Source organism: Schistocerca cancellata, chromosome 12, assembly GCF_023864275.1.
Source record: "Schistocerca cancellata isolate TAMUIC-IGC-003103 chromosome 12, iqSchCanc2.1, whole genome shotgun sequence".
Taxonomy (NCBI): domain Eukaryota; kingdom Metazoa; phylum Arthropoda; class Insecta; order Orthoptera; family Acrididae; genus Schistocerca; species Schistocerca cancellata.
Window position 1 is genome coordinate 38683734 of NC_064637.1, and position 17809 is coordinate 38701542.

The following is a 17809-nucleotide window of genomic DNA, read 5'->3' on the forward strand; positions in this document are numbered from 1 at the left end:
CAGAGCCATTTGAACCATCTTTGAACGAGCGAGCTCCCCGCTGCTGAAAGATGACATCGCCGTCGAGGAAGACATCAGGCATGAAGCGGTGCAGGTGGTTCGCAGCTACATCTACGTGATTACTATGCTATTCACAGTTAAGTGCCTGGCAGAGGGTTCAATGAACCACCTTCAAGCTGTCTGTACGATTCCACTCTGGGAAGTCGCGCGGGATAAACCAGCACTGGTTAGCCGTGCGGTCTAACGCACAGCTTTCTGGGCGGGAAGGCATGCCGGTCCCCGGCACGAATCCGCCCGACGGATTAGCCCCGTGGTTCGGTGTGCCGGCCCGTCTTTGGATGGTTTTTGATGGTTTTAAAGGTAGTTTTTCCTCCTCAGATACACTATGTAGGCGATTGCTGCGTAAACATTTCCTCCACGTACGCGTACGCCATAATTCCTCTACCACGCAGACATTGGGGTTGCACTCGTCTGGTGTGAGGCGTTGCCAGGTGGGGGTGGGGGGTGTCCACTGGGCGCCGAACTGCACAATAACCCTGGGTTCGGTGTGGGGCGGCGGTGGGGTGGGTGGACTGCTGTGGGGTTGTGAACCACTGAGGGCTACGGCGGGACGAAGCTTTTCCGTCGTTTCTAGGCTCCCAGTTCCATGTAATACAGTACAATAAAATTTCAGAGTATCCAGGAAGTATCTTCTGGTAAACCCTCCGGGATGTAAGGTCGTGGTCCATGAAACTCTTCAGCTCCTAACGTTTCGTCCAGAGCTGCGCTGGACATCTTCAGAGGGGTGTTTCTCCTACGGTGAGTCTTGCCGACTGACGGGTCGGAAGTCTGAGAGCGACTTAGATATCGTAGAAAGTGGGCGTGGCCAGAGTTACACGTGATATGCAGAGATAATCTTTGTCAGAGATAAAACTTGACTATCGATCGTAATCTCGTCACGGATAAAACTGTCTAGCAATTCTGTAGTGCTACTGTCCAAATATCACTAAGTTTCATGGTCTCTTCTTTCCGATTAAAATTATCCCTATGTTTATATATTTCAATTGCTTCTCTACAAAGCCGTGGGTAATAGTTCGTCGTCGTAGATAAAATTTTTGTGTCGGAAAACTTCACTTGATGATTTCCTGACTGAAAAGCGTGTTCTGCTACAGCCGATTTATCTGATTTTCCTAATCGGCAAAGACTTCTGTGTTCTTTTAACCGTGTATTTACGCTTCTTTTTGTTGTTCCAATATAAACTTTTCCACAAGTACACGGAATTTTATATACCCCACTGGCTGATAAAGGAGCGCGTTTATCTTTTACAGACCGGAGAACATGACAGATTTTCTTCGTTGGTCTAAAAACAGGTCTAATATCATGTTTACTTAAAATCTTTCCAATCTGATGCGTTACTTTCTTTATAAAAGGGAGAGAGACTGTATTCTTTCATCGTTTCTCGGGGTTGTCCTTAGGCTTTTTGTTGTTTGGGTGTAGAATTCTGCTTACTTCTTTCTTTGATACCTTACCTTTTGATTACCTTAATAATATAAATGCAAGAATCCAGTTTACCAGGGAGAGAGAAAATGACAACAAAATACCGTTTTTGGATGTTTTAGTTATGACACAGACAGATGGAAGATTGAAACAACAGATTTTTAGAAAAATCACACACACAGACAGATACTTACATAAAAACTCTAACCACCATCCACAACAAAAGAGAGGTGCGATTAAAAGTCTCGTTGATAGAGCAAGACGGATTTGCACGCCGGAGTATCTAGACGCCGAATTAAAACATCTGAAGCACGCTTTTGAGAAAAATGGCTACTCAAAGAAAGAAGTAAGCAGAAATCTGCACCCAAACAACAAAAAGCCTAAGGACAAGCCCGAAAAACGATGGAAAAATACAGTCTCTCTCCCTTTTATAAAGAAAGTAACGCATCAGATTGGAAAGATTTTAAGTAAACATGATATTAGACCTGTTTTTAGACCAACGAAGAAAATCTGTCATGTTCTCCGGTCTGTAAAAGATAAACGCGCTCCTCCATCAGCCAGTGGCGTATATAAAATTCCGTGTACACGTGGAAAAGTTTATATTGGAACAACGAAAAGAAGCGTAAATACACGGTTAAAAGAACACAGAAGTCTTTGCCGATTAGGAAAAACAGATAAATCGGCTGTAGCAGAACACGCTTTTCAGTCAGGAAATCATCAAGCGAAGTTTTCCGAAACAAAAATTTTTTCTACGACGACGAACTATTACCCACGGCTTTGTAGAGAAGCAATTGAAATATATAAACATAGGGATAATTTTAATCGGAAAGAAGAGACCATGAAACTTAGTGATATTTCGACAGTAGTACTACAGAATTGCTAGACAGTTTTATCCGTGACGATATTACGATCGATAGTCAAGTTTTATCTCTGACAAAGATTATCTCTGCATATCACGTGTAACTCTGGCCACGCCCACTTTCTGCGATATATAAGTCGCTCTCAGACGTCAGACCCGTCAGTCGGCAAGACTCACCGGAGGACAAACACCCCTCTGAAGATGTCCAGCGCAGCTCTGGACGAAACGTTAGGAGCTGAAGAGTTTCATGGACCACGACCTTACATCCCGGAAGGTTTACCAGAAGATATGTCGTCCGGTCGTGAAAGCCTTCATACCAATCCAGGAAGTACCACAGGTTTCTTAAGAAATCTACGAGGTGTGTCGTGTAAATAACGAGACTGTGCACATCGCGATGGGGGAGGTTGGGACTGGAACGCAGTTGAGCTTGAACCGTCATAAGCAGCCACCGTCCGTTTCGTCTCTCTGTCTGCTTTAGTTTGCATTCCGTTGTATCTGACGTTGTTCTGTAGTAGTATGCGAGCATGTCGAACTCAGAAATAGAACAGCGCATAAACCTCAAAAGTCCTTGTGGAATAAAAAAAAAAGTCGCCAAGGGATTGTTTTAATTTGGTGAAGGGCGTTTTTTATGATAGCACTACGCCCCGTCGACGAGTGTTTGGTGGCACAAAAGGTGTCCAGAAGGTCGGGAAGAGGCTGAAGATGGAGGAAGTCCAGGACGATCTCTGCGTTCAACAACTGAACCATATGTTCAGAAAGTTAATGGAATTGTGCGAACGACGGACGTCTGAGCATTCCGATGAACATGAACGAAGGGGCAACAATCCAAATTTTGCATGAGGAATTGAACATGACAGAAGTTTGTGCAAAAGTGGTTCCGTAAAACCTCTGTGGAACAAAAAGACCTTCGGAAGACCATTTGTTCTGAAAGGTGTCAGCGAAGAAACGGAGTAGCTCACACGCGTCATCACTTGTGATGAAACGTGGATCTTCGAGCACGACTCAGGAGATAAGGGTCAATCGAAGCACTGGAAGATTCCCACATCACCAAGAATGAAAAAAAGCACGAATGGGTAAGTCAAAACTGACGCCACTGCCGATCGCTTTTTTTTCGGTACCAGGGGTATTATCATGGCTGAAGGTCAATTCATTAATCAGGAATGCTACAGAGAAGTTCTAACCAAGCTGAGAGAAAGAGTAAAGAAGAAAAGACCGGATTTGTGGAAGAAAGGGGCACGGATTCTGCATCAGTGCAGCGCGCCAGCCCACAATGTCGTGTCTGTGAAACTGTCTTTAGCGGACAAGCCCATTGCTGTGCTAGAATGCTCGCCGTATGCACTACATGTGACATATCTATCGCAAACACGACAGGTTGGACTCAAGGGAAGATAATTTCAGTCTGTTGAAGAGGTAGAAGCAAAAACGGCAGAGTTGTAGAAGAGGGTGGTAATGGATGACCTACTGCATTGCTTTGAACGATGAAAAGCACGTAGTCTGCGGTATAGGGAAAGAGAGAAGAGTGTGATGAAAGGAACAAGAGTTTGTTGTAGCTTCGTTGGCATTCACACATATCGTGTATCACTAAAGGGATTATCCTATTTGTGGTTAACGGTCCCAGTTGCAGGCTCGCTAACTAACGACAACAGTGATTTGGTTTGCAATATTTCATATAATTATTGACCGAATTAAAAGCTACAGATTCTGTCAAAATCTACTCATTATGAGGTAATGAGGTCCAACTTTATGTTCAAGGTTCACACACCAAGACAAGTATTAAGCTGTGTATACGTCTTGAGGCAGTGAAACTCCCAGCACGCAAATTACACACACTGTACTCATCCAATACCTGAGAATGATAGCACTTCCGTATTTCAAGCTAACTTAACACACGGTTTCGAAACTTTTTCTCGCCGACACCGGCCAAGAAAGGAACTTTATGGAACATTTTCGGTGTTCATGGATCCTAGCTACAGCATCAGACATGACGTTTTAACTTACTACTTCTTGAATGATAAATCTATTCGCAACACATTTAGCAGGTTGTATTCACATAAACCACTGACTGTACCTGCAAAATATCATTGTATGACACACACTACAGGAGATGCGACATCATAACCGCTAAGAGGAAGTAATTTCTGAGAATATATGTTTGGACCACAACGTTGTATGGTAGTGAAACATGAACTGTGGGAAAACCGGAACAGAAGAGGATCGAAGCATTTGAGATGTGGTTTGGATTGGATTGTTTGCGGGAGAGCAGACAGCGAGGTCATCGGTCCCATCAGATTGGAGAAGGACGGGGAAGGAAGCCGGCCGCGCCCTTTCGAAGGAACCATTCCGGCATTTGCCTGGAGCGATTTAGGGAAATCACGGAAAACCTAAATCAGGATGGCCGGACGCGGGATTGAACTGTCGTCCTCCCGATTGCGAGTCCAGTGTGCTAGCCGCTGCGCCACCTCGCTCGGTGAGATGTGGTGCTACAGGCGGACGTTGAACATCAGATGGACTGATAAGGTAAGGAAGGAGAAAGTTCTGCACACAATCTGAGAGGAAAGGAATATGTGAAAAAACACTGACAGGGAGAAGGGACAGGATAATAGGATATCTGTTAAGACATCGGGACTGAGTTCCATGGTGCTAGAGGGAGCTATAGAGGGCAAAAACTGTAGAGGAAGACAGAGACTGGAATAAATCCAGCAGATAATTGAGGACGTAGGTAGCAAGTGCTACTCTGAGATGAAGAGGTTAGCACAGGAAAGGAATTCGTGGCGGGCCGCATCAAACCAGTCAGAAGACTGATGATAAAAAACATTAAAATGGATGAAAAACTAGCTTCTGATTAAAAAGGACGGTAGATTACCCAGAATGTACTTATACAGTGTTTCACAATGAGAGTATTTAGCACCTTCCACAAAATTTTAAACGTAATTTCAAACATTTTCTTTAGTAGTTTTTTCGTGTACATGCTTAATTCTAGTATAATACCTTAATACACTTCTAAAGTAATCAGACGTTTCAAGTTGTAATTATATGGGAGTTTGATTCTTTGGAGAATGTTGGAGAGGGAGGTAGGGTTTATTGGTCGTCTGAAGTGTAAATGACTTCATCGGATTTGTGGCTCTTGCTGTATGATTTTAATGTACTCCAGTGCATCTGCTTTGCGTTATTATGTAGTTACCCGCTACAACAGTGGAAGTTGTGTTCGCAGAGAAATATCACTCACACGACCACAAGAGCTACAAAAAAAGAAGCAGAAAAGCAGTCTGTAGCAAGAAAAAAATGGTTCAAATGGCTCTGAGCACTATGCGACTTAACTTCTAAGGTCATCAGTCGCCTAGAACTTAGAACTAATTAAACCTAACTAACCTAAGGACATCACACACATCCATGCTCGAGGCAGGATTCGAACCTGCGACCGTAGCGGTCGCGCGGTTCCAGACTGTAGCGCCTTTAACCGCACGGCCACACCGGCCGGCTCTGTAACAAGAAACTAACGTTACATTGAATCTGTAGCCCATTACACAGCCGATCAGCAGTACTGATGACGAGTGTAGTAGCTTACAGCATCCAATCACTTGCTTGTGTTGGCCCTCCACAGTTGTGCTGTGCTGTCCTGTCACGGTCGCCACTTAGACCCGGTCCCGGCAGGAACACGGACCCGCAATCACTGCGGCCCCCATCCGCTCTCCCGCAGGTTTTAACGCGCCGCCACGCGGCCGGCGTGCATTATTAAGCGACGACAGCGCTGTTGGCGCCGCCTCGTGGTCAGCTGATAAACTATTTAGCGCCGCTGTTAACACCCGGAGTGTCCCAGTGGCACGGAGCGCAGCCCTCTGCAGATGCGATGGGGCGACCAGATTTCTAGCGAAGAGAGCACTACCACCAGCTGCAGGCACGGAAGGCAGCGAACCGTGTCCTGTTGCCGTCGATGTCATCAGAAACTGCTCAGTCAGAGGTGTAATTCGGCTTGTGCTACACGTCCGTTGTGTGTCTGTTATTTACAGGGTGTTTCAAAAATGACCGGTATATTTGAAACGGCAATAACAACTAAACGAGCAGCGATAGAAATACACCGTTTGTTGCAATATGCTTGGGACAACAGTACATTTTCAGGCGGACAAACTTTCGAAATTACAGTAGTTACAATTTTCAACAACAGATGGCGCTGCAAGTGATGTGAAAGATATAGAAGACAACGCAGTCTGTGGGTGCGCCATTCTGTACGTCGTCTTTCTGCTGTAAGCGTGTGCTGTTCACAACGTGCAAGTGTGCTGTGGACAACATGGTTTATTCCTTAGAACAGAGGATTTTTCTGGTGTTGGAATTCCACCGCCTAGAACACAGTGTTGTTGCAACAAGACGAAGTTTTCAACGGAGGTTTAATGTAACCAAAGGACCGAAAAGCGATACAATAAAGAATCTGTTTGAAAAATTTCAACGGACTGGGAACGTGACAGATGAACGTGCCGGAAAGGTAGGGCGACCGCGTACGGCAACCGCAGAGGGCAACGCGCAGCTAGTGCAGCAGGTGATCCGACAGTGGCCTCGGGTTTCCGTTCGCCGTGTTGCAGCTGCGGTCCAAATGACGCCAACGTCCACGTATCGTCTCGTGCGCCAGAGTTTACACCTCTATCCGTACAAAATTGAAACGCGGCAACCCCTCAGCGCCGCTACCATTGCTGCACGAGAGACATTCGCTAACGATATAGTGCACAGGATTGATGACGGCGATATGCATGTGGGCAGCATTTGGTTTACTGACGAAGCTTATTTTTACCTGGACGGCTTCGTCAATAAACAGAACTGGCGCATATGGGGAACCGAAAAGCCCCATTTTGCAGTCCCATCGTCCCTGCATCCTCAAAAAGTACTGGTCTGGGCCGCCATTTCTTCCAAAGGAATCATTGGCCCATTTTTCAGATCCGAAACGATTACTGCATCACGCTATCCGGACATTCTTCGTGAATTTGTGGCGGTACAAACTGCCTTAGACGACACTGCGAACACCTCGTGGTTTATGCAAGATGGTGCCCGGCCACATCGCACGGCCGACGTCTTTAATTTCCTGAATGAATATTTCGATGATCGTGTGATTGCTTTGGGCTATCCGAAACATACAGGAGGCGGCGTGGATTGGCCTCCCTATTCGCCAGACACGAACCCCTGTGACTTCTTTCTGTGGGGAAACTTGAAAGACCAGGTGTACCGGCAGAATCCAGAAACAATTGAACAGCTGAAGCAGTACATCTCATCTGCGTGTGAAGCCATTCCGCCAGACACGTTGTCAAAGGTTTCGGGTAATTTCATTCAGAGACTACGCCATATTATTGCTACGCATGGTGGATATGTGGAAAATATCGTACTATAGAGTTTCCCAGACCGCAGCGCCATCTGTTGCTGACAATTGTAACTACTGTAATTTCGAAAGTTTGTCTGCCTGAAAATGTACTGTTGTCCCAAGCATATTGCAACAAACGGTGTATTTCTATCGCTGCTCGTTTAGTTTTTATTACCGTTTCAAATATACCGGTCATTTTTGAAACACCCTGTATCATCCATGTACAACTCGTTTGAGACCAACTGTCAAACTGGAGCTTGAAATCGCAACTTCATCACTTCGGAAGGCCCAACGAAACCGACCGACCGCCATGTCGTCCTCAACCGATAGGCGTCACTAGATGCTGTTATGGAGGGGCAGGTCACCAGCACACCGCTCTCCCAGCAGTTGATAGTTTTCGTAACCGGAACCGCTACTTCTTAGTCAAGTAGCTCCTCAGTTGGCCTCACAACAGCTGAAGCACCACGATTGCCAAGAGCGCTCGGCAGAGCCGGACGGTCACCCATCCAAGTGTTAGCCAAGCCCGACGGCACTTCGGTGAGCTGACGGCAAGGTCGTTGGCTTTTTCACTTCATACATCTGTATAAAGGTAACAAAACGTCCCTAGGCTGCTAGTAGTGCTCGTAAATCCATCCCCTTCTAGTCTCGTATACCACTTTACTCCGCTACTGTATATTGGTAGTGTCTTGCGAAACTTGCCACAGAACCTCTTCACACACTCATTTCAGAACAGACAAATGCTAGCGTATACAATGCTTTCTCTACCATGAGTGACTAAAATTCCGAGGCTACAACAGGGAGTTTGGCTGGCGTTTGGATTACGTGACGTCTCTCTCTTAGTTGTGGCTGTTGTACGGTCTTTCCCTTGATGGCCGTATTTACATATATGACATGCAAGAACATAAATGTCATTACTGCATGTTTCAGTCGCAACAACTGAAGCCAGGGGCGGTTCTAGAAGTCGGTCAAGGGGGGGGGGGGGGGGGGAATAGAATATCGTCTAACAAAAGGAGAGCAGAGTTGGGGTACTCCTCCGATAAATTGGTAAAGTTTGGTGTTGCTTAATGTAGTTTTCGGTAACTGCTTTGGCGTTCAGGGTAAAAACATGTCTACAGAATGTGTGTGCCCAGGGAAATAATATGATATGATCCAGATGTCCGGCGACTTCGAAATTTTTGTCTGGGGTCAGCAATTCAAGTGTTGGTACGCATACCCGGTATATTTAGCTTTCTTGATTATTGTATGTGGTATTCGTACATTACTGTACATCCTGTGTATATTAATAAATAATAAGAGGCCCATTTTAAGTTAAAAGATTTTATTGGTTTAGATAGTAAGCTATTTACCGCTCATATTCTTTCGTTAAAATGTGTTTGAAATACATTGCAGCCTATATTGCTACATAATTATAAAAAAGTAATGGAATCTGTTGAAGTAATATACTCGCTGATTTCTGAAGTAATTTTATCCAGTGTAATACAGGCTGATTCAAAAAGAATACCACAACTTTAAAAATGTGTATTTAATGAAAGAAACATAATATAACCTTCTGTTATACATCATTACAAAGAGTATTTAAAAAGGATTTTTTTCACTCAAAAACAAGTTCAGAGATGTTCAATATGTCCCCCTCCAGACACCCAAGCAATATCAACCCGATACTCCAACTCGTCCCACACTCTCTGTAGCATATCAGGCGTAACAGTTTGGATAGCTGCTGTTATTTCTCGTTTCAAATCATCAATGGTGGCTGGGAGAGGTGGCCGAAACACCATATCCTTAACATACCCCCATAAGAAAAAATCGCAGGGGGTAAGATCAGGGCTTCTTGGAGGCCAGCGATGAAGTGCTCTCGGCCGTCCAGAACTTTTCCCTTTGCACAAACACCCATTCTCTGTAAACTGTTTATACCAACGTTTAATACACCTCCTATCAGGAGGTTTAACACCATACTTCGTTCGAAATGCACTCTGAACAACTGTCGTCGATTCACTTCTGCCGTACTCAATAACACAAAAAGCTTTCTGTTGAGCGGTCGCCATCTTAGCATCAACTGGCGCTGACGCCTAGTCAGCAGCGCCTCAAGCGAACAAATGTACAACTAAATGAAACTTTATAGCTCCCTTAATTCGCCGACAGATAGTGCTTAGCTCTGCCTTTTGTCGTTGCAGAGTTTTAAATTCCTAAAGTTGTGGTATTCTTTTTGAATCAGCCTGGATAATAGCCACTGCCCCTTGCCACCGCCACCGCCACTGACTGAAGCTGTGAACTTAGTTCACTGTCTAACCACACCCTCAGAAAGGGCACCATATTCGGAAAAACAGCAAAATATTTGTGATCTTCACAAATGCAAATATCACTGTTGGTTGTTTAACTAGCTGGACTGAGACCGAGGTCACAAAATCGAAGAAACTTGTTCCTGAGAGCGCACGCACGCTATTTTGGTCTATATGTAACTAACGTCGAATATTGCACAACGAACGTATCTAGCATGAATCAGAAAAAAACAGCACTCCGCTACAAACGAGCATACGGAAAAATTTATTTGCATGTGGCGCGACACGAACCTACTTCCGTTGCCTCTACAACCGCATGAGTATGACAACAACACAACTCCCATCAGTTAAAACTCTGTGAGCAGTAGTATGATTTATCCTGAAATCTCCTAAACGGTTTTAACAACAGTGTTTCGTTAACTGATACGTAACTGTAGCACATCGCACCGAGACTGACGTTTGTGATGAATCTTCAGAAAACATGGTTCAAATGGCTCTGAGTACTATGGGACTTAACATCTGAGGTCATGAGTCCGCTAGAACTTAGAACTACTTAAACCTAACTAACCTAAGGACATCACACACATCCATGCCCAAGGCAGGATTCGAACCTGCGACCGTAGCGGTAGCGCGGTTCCGGACTGAAGCGACTAGAACCGCTTGGCCGCAGCGGCCGGCCAACAACAACTATTTGAAGAAGTTCCAGCGAATGAGTTGGCCGCTCACATAGCTGGACATGAATCCCATCGAACATACGTGGGACATAATCGAGAGGTGGTGGTGATGATGATGACGATGATGTTTGGTTTGTGGGGCGCTCAAATGCGCGGTTATCAGTGCCCGTAAAAAGTCCCAACCTTTGCTTAGTGCAGTCTCTTCACTTTCATGAATGATGATGAGGGCAACGCAAACAGCAAGTCATCTCGAGGCAGGTGAAAATCCCTGACCTCGCCGGGAATCGGACCCCGTGCTTGGGAAGCGAGAACGCGACCGCGAGACCACGGACATAATCGAGAGGTCAGTTCGCGCACAAAATTTCTGCACTGTCAGCACTTCCGCAACTATGGACGGCTATAGAGGGAGCGTGGATCAGCATTTCAGCAGGGGACTTTCAGTGACGTGTTGAATCCCTGCCACAACGAGCTGCTATATCAAAATGAGGCCCGACAGGGTGTTCGGAGATACCTCATGACTTTTGTCGCCGTAGTGTATACTTGTGCTCTACATCTGTTTGGACGTACTAGTAACGAGGGAATGCACAGAATGCCGTTTCCGCCGTGGAGACGTTTTCACGCCGGATTTCCAGCGTTCTGGCCACGGCAGAGTGCAAGTTCGCCGAGAAGGTGTGGGCCCCCGTCGCCCTCGCAGGCAGGTATAAATACCTCGGCAGAGCAGAGCAGAGCCGCGGCGTCTGGCCATCGTCACGTGCTATCGCGGCCGCCGTATTATACCTGCCAGGCTTATACACCGCCCAATATACTCCGGGCCCGCCTGACGCAGAGCAGACGCCCCCTGGGGCCATTAGCGGGCAGGTAGGCAGGCATTGCCCCGGCGCGCTGACGGACACGTCCCACCACACCTACACTCTGCTTCTACACGCCGCCGTGTCTGGGGCCATTACGGCCGCCTCTAACCCATTTATACAGCTACTAGGCCTATACACCACGACCATTCGAAAGCTGTATTAATTTTCCATCAGAAACAGTGCACAAATAAATACGAAACCTTGTCAAATAATTTTTACTACCTCAGTCACTTGTTACTAATATTTATCAGCACAGTGCGTTTCGATAGCATGTTGCCGTCATCAGATCCATCACAGTTAAATGTACACTGATATAAACTGTCATGAGGATTGTTTGCTGGGTGTGCCAGTGGGGTTACGCACCAAAATTTAAACATAGTTGCAGCAAATTTATTTGTCAGAGGTAAGATTAATGAACTTGCACCTGAATGAAATTTCCACTCTGCAGCGGAGTGTGCGATGAAATTTCCTGGCGCCGGCCGGCGTGGCAGAGCGGTTCTAGGCGCTACAGTCCGGAACCGCGCGACCGCTACGGTCGCAGGGTCGAATCCTGCCTCGGGCATGGATGTGTGTGCTGTCCTTAGGTTAGTTAGGTTTAAGTAGTTCTAAGTTCTAGGGGACTGATGACCTTAGAAGTTAAATCCCATAGTGCTCAAAGCCATTTGAAACTTCCTGGCAGATTAAAACTGTGTACCGGACCGAGACTCGAACACGAGACTTTCGCCTTTCGCGGGCAAGTGCTATACCATCTGAGCTACTCAAGCACGACCCCAGGCTCTGTCTAAGCCATGCCAGCGCAATATCCTTTCTTCCAGGAGTACTAGTTCTGCAAGGTCTGCAGCAGATCTTATGTGAAATTTGGAAGGCAGTAGACGAGGTACTGGAGGAATTAAAGCTGTGAGAACGGATCGCGAGTCGTGCTTGGGTAGCTCAGGTGGTAGAGCACTCGCCCGCGACAGGCAAAGGTCCCTAGTTCGATTGTCGGTCCGACACACAGTTTCAATCTGACGGGAGGTGTAATGCACCTGATGATAGCAGCACGGTGCCGAAACTCTTCGTCTTAATAAATACATTATTGGTAAGAAGTGAATGAAGAAGTTAAAATTATTTCTTACATTTATAATACAATGGCTAACCTAAACGAATTCCATGCAACATGGATTCTTTCAAGTTTAAGCTCTAGCCTTACTCGGTATCGTATTTTTAGAGTCGCGGCGGTATATAGGTCACTACAGTGCACGAGCGTGTCGTTTTCTGGCAGTTTTGCAGCAAAAATCGTACCAAATACGACGCGTTCCTCAGAGATTTTTGATACACTGGATCAGCGAAACTGTCCTGTTAGAAAAGTCGCGCACACACACATTCAGTCAGATCGTGGTAAGATTTCGAAGTGGTGCAAACAATGCCACCTTCCTTCAAATGTTCAGAAATATAAAATTGTGCAGTCTGTAAAACGAAATCGCATAGCAACCTATGGTCGAACGGCCTTGCCGCAGTGGTTACACCGGTTCGCGCCAGAAGTTAACCACTGTCTGGCTGGGCTAGCAGTTGGATGGGTGACCAACCGGTCTGCCGAGCGCCGTTGGCAAGTGGGGTGCACTCAGCCCATGTGAGGCAAACTGAGGAGCTGCTTGACTGAGAAGTAGCGGCTCCTGTCTCGTAAACTGACGTACGGCCGGGAGAGCGGTGTGCTGACCACAGGCCCCTCCGTATTATCATCCAGTGACGCCAGTTGGGCAGCGGATGACACGGCGGCCGGTCGGTGCCGTTTGTCCCTCCAGGGCCTGTGGTCGGAGTTAACGTAGTAACCCATGACTATAATATCAGTTTATGAGATAATTTTTACTGCTTCGCTCACTTTCTAATAACATTTATTACAACGGGCGGTTTCGGCAGGATGGGGGCATGGTCAGGTGTATTACTGTTACATTCACATTAATTTTATGTAAGAAGAGGATTATTTACTGATTGTCGTACTGAGATTATGTACCGAATTTTTTTTCCTATATAGAAATATTTATTTATTCTAGTGTATGCCTTAAGTGCGCCGTACGTTAAAACCATTTCGTTAATGTATTTACGTATATACTTCCTGGAAACCTATTTCGCTGGCACATCAAGGACAAAAATAAACAAACCATCATCACTTACGACTTTCACATTCAGATGTTTACATTCCAGGGCTAAGACTTATTTCAACTGCTGAGATAGTACAAGGAATGAAAATACAACGTTTCTTGTATAAGTATACTTATATCACGACACGTATTATATTTTTTGTTATTTTGCTGTTACTGATTTATTCAGTAGAATTTCCGTTAAGCCTTTATTCCAGGCAATCCACACTGCAGAAATTTTTGAAGAATTTCAGATTTTTACTTTCTAACTTACCATTTAGAGCCTGTTACCATGTACAGTTCCATTATATTAGTCCATTTGGTTCCTCTAGTCCATTGCATGTAATCTATGAAGATATTTATAGTGTAGTAGATAACCGCAGCCAATTCGAAACAACATGAATAAATGTAAAGTTACAGTCTCAGTGAGTCGCAACTGGAATGTGTCAATGCATACATAAAGCTAGGTGTAAAATTTTCTGCGAATATGATCACATAGATCAGTCGTAGGCAAAGCATTTTGCAGATAGTGGGAAAACGAGTTTGCGAAGGAGAGTGCTTACGTAAAACCCGTGCTACCCATCCTACAATATTGCTAAAGTACGCAGGGCCTGTATGTAGGGCCTACCTAATAGGACTGAAACCGGACCCTGGCCGTTTACAAAGAAGGGCGGCGCGAATGGTCACAGTTTTGTTTCATCTGCGAAAGTCTGCCACAGCACTGTTGACGAATCTGAATCGGCAGACTCTTGAACATAGATTCAAGCAGAAGCGGGGACACACTAACGACTAACGTACGATACCATAATCGAAAGTACCTCCTGACATGCGCTTCACGATGTTTGCCGAGTGATGATGTAGATGCAGAAACACAAGATTTTCCTAGCAGGCAAGTTTACCTCCGGAAACTACCAACTTCGGCTGTTTAGCGTCAGAAACACGTAATGCGACATTTGTGAGTTCGTAAAAACAGACACAGTCTGATAGCATAGCCGCAATCAGTGATTTTACAATCGTACTTATAAACCGTCTTGACTGCAAAATGTTTATTGATATCACCGGTTTCGGTTCCTCTAGAACCATCTTCAGATCTGATATTTCGGTTACAGGAGTAACCCGTCCAAACACAGCAGCTTTCACATGTGTCACAGCATGTGAAAGTTGCTGTGTTTGGAAGGGTTACTCCTGTAACCGAAATATCAGATCTGAAGATGGTTCTAGAGAAACCGAAACCGGTGATATGAATAAAAATTTTGCAATCAAGACGGTTTATAAGTAACATTGGTGAGTTCTGTGGGCCAATCACATGACAGGGAATGTAGTTTGAAATCTTACCCTTCGTGATTACCGATCAACTGAGTCAAATTCTGCCCCACCTCACACGATTATGGCATCAAGGTGACAAACAGATTCTCGTCTTATGCTTTGGTAACATTCTTGCTATCTCGTTCTTTTATAAGTCGCTCTTTAGAGCTGTGGAACAATTTGAAAAGTGGCGAGTTGTTTTTACCTGAAATATAAATTTGTTCTGTTTTCGAGGAGACTGCTTAAAAATAAATGTAACGACTTGGACTGTTTATTTTTGCGTACCTTTCCACGGGGATTGTCCACATTCTTGTGTGGAAGTATGTTCGGATAAAACACCACGTTTCTTCTAGGAGCGCTCTAGCTTGGGTGGTGGATCATCACCACTCGCAAATTTTGCAACGCTGGAACTAGATTGTCATGTTTCCAGTCGCAAGCTGCTCTGCGTGTAATCCGCTATCGAGCGGGTCGCAATTTGAACTCTTATCGGATAGCCTGGCACGGGGATGAATCACTTCCCAACTGCGCGCTGCGACTGGCTAATGCCTGTCCGCACGCTCGGTTTGTCCAGCGCTCCGTGAATCACGGCGATTATTCGTGTCAGCGAGCAGCAAGATACTGCGCCGATGCATTCCAGATCTAGTTGCGGCGAAAGCTTTCGGTTCATGCTCAACAGCGGACTTCTGAAAGGAGTTACATTACTAAAAGACCACACGTCACACTCAATGACCTCTAACGAGCGAGTTTATCACAATTCTACGGAATGGCACTTCTACAGAATGACACTTCCGTGTATATGGAATGTCTTGAAATTTCTGCGAAGCCCAAGACACTTCATATAGTTTTTTGCTTTTATATCTGTTGGTTTCGTCAACTCACAAGCAAACAACAACCACCCACCTAAGCTAGACCTCGAGCAGCCGGCCGCTGTGGCCGAGTGGTTCTAGGCAGAATTCATTGTCAAGTTTGTTCTCAGATCGAGCAGAGTCGCAATAGTGAATGTAAGAGCAGATATACCATTCAGATGCTGTTCAGATTTCATAATCGAGTAGTCTAGAAAAGTAGAGCGAAGGTTTGAGAAATTCCAGCTTATTACTCAGCAAATCAATGACCAATGACAAAGAATCAACTTACACTTGTTCCATTATGGATAATGTGGTGTACAAGTTCACGCCATATCGCAATCAGAACAAAAGAAAACTTCATATACACCATAAAACTTTTTAGCGACATTAAATGTACGGGAATGTAACAAAGCCAGTACGCAAAGTTAGAGATGGACAGGCGAAATATGGATACTGCACCACGAGCAACGAGGATCTCTCTCTTTGAATAACAGACGTTAAGTCTGAACACGACTTCAGGTACACCTGTAGAGTTGAAACTGTTTCAAACAGAATATTACGCCAAGCGGCTCGAGTATGGCGCCGTCTTGCCGCAATCATCGTTGACTGTCGCACGAGGACGGCTATCGAAACATGTCCTCACCCACAAGCCAGCTCCACCAAGTGTCGAGGAGGAGGAGGAAACACAACTTGTCCGTAGCAAGGCGGAAACAGAAACAAAAATGACTAATGCTCTCTCTTCTGGACAACGGGATACACAGGCCTACTACCATTGACAAGCTCAGCTCCAAAATATCATCTAGAACAGGGGTGTCCAATCTTTAACTTAGCGGGGCCACATTGGAAAAAAACAAGTATTTTTACGTCGCACATAACAAAATAAATAAATAAATAAATAAACGAAAATCTTGGAGATATCAATTGACATATTTAAGTGATTTAGAATTTGTTAATTTATGATCGATTATTCTAATAAAGAAAAATGGAATTATTTTGACAGTTTATAGCTGACATGTGATCAATAATTTTGTAATAATTTTATCTTGAAACTGTTCAATTGGTCCGTGTTTGCATACAAAAACAACGAAATGGGATTGTGTGTCCGCTTTGATGCAAAACACTTCTATTATTTGTTTATTCCCAAACTAGTTTCAGCGATAAATATCGCGATCTTCGGGGTGCAGTTTGATTCTAAAACATGCAGAAATAGCATACTTATGAAACACTGAAAAACATTATTGGACTCTAACAGTACACATGTAATAATGGCGATATTTGTCGATCAAACTTGTTTGGGAATGAATGAATAAACAACAAAAGTGTTTTCGATCAAGGTGGACCCATGCGAATCATAGACTTAAAGTGACGTTTGATCCTGAATTTCGGAAACTAATGTATCAATATCTGGTTCGATCTAAGTGGTTGCAATTCTCAGTGTGTTCTCAAGATGTTCATCAGAGATTTAGGTTTCATTTTTACTCTTTGTGTGCTTTACTTTTGAAAGCCAGTGTTCAGCAACGTACGTCCTTCCACACAAATATGACACATATAACGCATGACCGTTCAACAACGGATATTTGTCTGTAGGCATGTATGATTTGTAAAAGACACAAAAGCAAATTTCTTTCTTTCTTTTCGTTTTTTTTGCGCCAGAATGCTATTCTATGCATTCCATCTGAAAATCTTCAGGGGACGTATCAGCATTCTGGTAAACCTTCTGGGATGTAAGGTCGTGGTCCATGAAACTTTTCAGGAACTGAAGAGTTTCATGGACCACGACCTTACATCCCGGACTTTTCTGGAACTGAAGAGTTTCATGGACCACGACCTTACATCCCGGAAGGTTTACCAGAAGATATGTCATCCGGTCGTGAAAGCCTTCATACTACGTATCAGCATTGTTTTTAAAAGGTTTCGCGTAAATACAAAAATTATGATTACTTTTTCGAAAATCCTGAAATGGATGTTGAATTTCTTGCATCATGTAGAAGAGCATGGCTGCATATTTCATATCGTGTTTGGGATTATGTTTGGTCAAAGTGCTGAAACGAAAAAAAATTGTGCG